The sequence below is a fragment of the Gavialis gangeticus genome, unplaced genomic scaffold (genome assembly GCF_001723915.1).
Source record: "Gavialis gangeticus isolate Ggan-Ray unplaced genomic scaffold, GavGan_comp1, whole genome shotgun sequence".
Lineage (NCBI taxonomy): Eukaryota > Metazoa > Chordata > Crocodylia > Gavialidae > Gavialis > Gavialis gangeticus.
This window is the reverse complement of record NW_017729028.1, coordinates 22,287,390-22,291,344: the sequence shown is the minus strand read 5'-3', so window position 1 is coordinate 22,291,344 and position 3,955 is coordinate 22,287,390.

Below are 3,955 nucleotides of genomic sequence, written 5' to 3'. Positions count from 1 at the left end.
AAAATAAATGCCTGCTAATTTCAGTTAATCTCATTACTGTATTTTAATAGGGAAATTCAGAGTTAAGGTTGTACATGAAAAAGCAAAACACTTTAAGAAAAAACAAAATCCAAGATGATCAGAAAGCAGTTTAATTTATCTTATATTTGCCCACCAATTCTCGATTATTCTCCTGATGAAAGGTGTGATAGGAGAGACGCTTTCAATCTCCCATTGTGGTGTCTATGAACTGTATGTGATAAGGTCTTCCTTGTAGGCGGTTTCAGTAGCACTATAACCAGTGCTGTTTTCCTTGTAGCATATATATTATCTGCCTTTTAATAGTATCTGTCTTTTAGTGGTGCCTGTCTCTTAATCCAGTCAAACTTCTATTTACCCATTTGAAAAATGGGTTTCCTGTTACATAGATCATCAAAGTTTTTATGTCATAGACATTATTGCAATATCTTGATTGTCTTGAAAGTCAAACAGCAAACCTCTGAGCACTCCATAAGTTTTCTATCCCTGTAAAAAATGAAGTAAGGCACAGAGCTGTGAAGTGATGGGCCTAAGACTATATAATATATCTTTGCCACAACCAGTGAACAGGATCCAGAACACCAAGTCCCAGCCCCTACTCTCACTGCCTTAAGTAATAGCAAAAGGCACTGGGAACGTTGGGTGAGTAATGCTGTATAAATGTAAGTGTTTACTTCTTTTAAAGATGTGAAGACTCCTACATTAGAGAAGGGTAGAGAAAGACAAATATGACTAGAAAAGCATTAAAATTAAAAATATGTCTGAAATAGCCCAGGATAGCAGTATTAACTGGAAAGATTTGAGTGCATATAATATGCTACAGAGGAGAAAAAACTCATTCCTTTCAGGAATGATAGGGGGAAGGTAGAGTCTAAAAATAATAGAATAGCAGAGTTATTAGACCATTGTTTATCTGGCTTTAAAACTGAAATGTGTAGGCCTTTACCTACCCTGGTGATAAGATTTACAGGAGGAGAAGCAGAAGAATCAGGAGTCTGCAGATAAATCCTAAAATAGACCTTGAAGGCTCAGAGCATCTTTGTATTGACAAGGCATTAAATGCAGACAATACTCATCCAAGAGAGCAAAGGGAAGTGGGGGTGGAAACTAGAGAGGCCTTGGCAGAATCTTTTCCAAGGTCACACATTTCAAAAGTGAGTCATTTCACTGACAAGGGGGTAGAATAATATTAGTGTTAACAACTAGCTAGGAATATCTAAAGGCCCAGGAGCGCAAGGGCAATACTGTTCAGTCTTCTTGATATTAGTAATGTGGAAATACTAAAAACTGTAAAGGAACAAATTATGAAAAGCGTGAAACAGCATGTTTGTGAGAGGTCTTCTGAAGTCAAGAAAATGTGTGTTCAAGAAAAGATTTGTATATACCCATAACTCCCATTGAAGTGAACGGGCAAGTTTGAAGTTAGCCATGTACTTACATATTTTCTCAGATCAGGGGCCATAATATTGATGAATTTGGCCCTTCTGTTGTTTAATAAAATATTCATGGACTATTATTCCTGGACAGATTTATTATTAATAGGTATTTACCAAATAGTTTCATAGTATTGTTTGACTAATCGGTTGTTCTTGAATGGTGGTTTTGAATATAATTTATTCATGTTTATTAATTGGCTGCATACTTCACTTGCTCTTTATGCTTCCTGGTTGGATGTTTTGTATAGAAGGACAACAAAAAGCCAAATAATGAACTGCCAAGAAAGATTAGATAAATAATCATTTGTGCTAAATTTGTAATATTTCAAGGACTTGCAGATACTTCCACTAATACCCAAAAGGCAAATGAATAATCCTGAGCATCAAATGTGACAATATATTATTAATTCACCAATAAACTATTGTGATTCAAACTCCTGATTGTTATTCACAGAAATACTAATACATTCTTTTCTTTTTTTTACTCAACCAATACAGAGTATCATTTTGAAAGAAAAGTTATGTTCCTCCATGGCGACTTGGATTTTTTTTTTAACAGATCTAGCCATTGTAAAATAGAGTAACATTGATTTTCTAGAAGCAATTGAAAAAGCCTTGCTTTGCCTTTGTTAATAATTGAAAAAGAGCAGCTATAAAAAGGAAGAATAGGGGAACCCAATTTGACAGAGAAAAAAGACTTCAGCTTCTATTTTCAGTTGAAACAAATGGAGCGGCAGGGTTTTATGAGTACAAGCATTTGAGTGATGGCTCTTCCTTTTCTCCAGAAGCTCCAGGAAAAATCTGGAAATGTAGCTGAGAGGAACTGTAGTTAGGCCACGATTCAGCAAGTCACTTAGGGGAAGATTAAACAAAAAAAGCCTTCGGTGCTTGGGTGCATTTCAGTGCCTAATCCCAACTGTGACCCTGAATAGTCCCATGTCGACTGACACTAAACTCTATAGGTATGTCAGGTTTTGCCCTGCAAGACCCCTAGGTACTTACTTCTAATGTTGGGCATTTTCAGAAGCACTTCAGTCAGACTAAGCCTGACCATGATCCCAAAATTCAGTATTTCTCTGTCTGCACCTCCTGAGGGGCTTTATTCATTCACTACCCATTCTCAGAGTTGCGTAATGCTCACTTGTAGGATTAGCTTTTGCACAAAATGAAGTGACGGGTGCCATTTACTTTTAAAGTACTGTTAGAGGAAGGGCAGGTAACAGTCATGCCTTCATAACTCAGTGATTGTCATATTATGTGAGCCACCCCGCTTCCACTCCTCTCCCTGCCTAACAGGAGTCAAACTCCGCACTCTCATCTTCCTGCGATGGCCTGGCTATAGGCGAGTCTAAGATGGGAACATGCTTTCAGCAAAGGGGCTCTTCACAGTACAACAGAGAACTCAAGAGTCTTTGGGCCCGCTTGAGTGACGGTGACTTTGTAGCCTAGAGGAAGAAAGGAAAGGAGGGCATGACTCCATTCCTTGGTGGTTAAGATGCTCACTTGCTGTGAGGGAATCACAGAGAAGTAGAAAATGCCTCCCGCCCTAGAGCAGTCTGTGGCCCGGTGGTTAAGGTAAGTGAGAGAGGTGGATTTCAACCCTGTGACTCAGAAGAAAGAATTAAACCTGGGCCTCGCACATCCCAGATGAGTGCCCTAATCACTAGGTATTGTATCATGTGACACTTCTGCCTCCACTGAGCATTTGAAAATGGAAGATTGACCCCAAAATGCATAAATTTCTATTTTCAGCACATGTTTCTGGGCAGCAGATTGGCTGTACCCAGGGACATGATATTGGATGATGGGGGAGGCATGCACTGGTGCACTTGTGCCTGCACCCTCTTTGATTCCTACTCCACCCCAAGTTTAAAGCAAACTCCCTGGAAGTGGCAGCAGCATTTCTATTCAGGCAGAAGTGAGGGAGTCACTTGACCTCATACAATCTGCCCAGTTCCTTCTCAACTCTTCATTGCACAGGTATTAACAACCCTCTCGTCTTTTTAAGGGTCTTAACGTTCCACTCATTAAGCTATCCTTTCTTCTGTAATTCTGCTGTCTGGCAGTTGCTTCTGATAACAGAGCTCCTATTTCAGATTCTTTACAAGTATAGCTAAAAACATTAACTCAGGTGTGGAAACGTTAACTCAAGTTGAATGTTAACTCAGTAACGTTCAGTGACGTATTTTAGATGTGCTGTCTGTCAAAATGCTCCAGAAGTCTTGATTTTGTTTAATGAATATGAAAGAGATATATATTACAAGAGGTCTCAAGTTGCATCAAGGGAAGTTTAGGTTACATATTACGAAAAAGGAGGAGGGTAGCAAAGCACTGGAACAGGTTACTGCGAGAGGTGGTGGTGGTGCTTGGAGGCTTGGAGGCTTTTAAGACCTGGATAAATAAAGCCTTGGCTTGGATGATATAGCTGGAGATGGTCCTGCTTTGAGCAGGGGTTTCGACAAGATGACCTCCTGAGGTCCTTTCCAACCCTAATTTTCTAT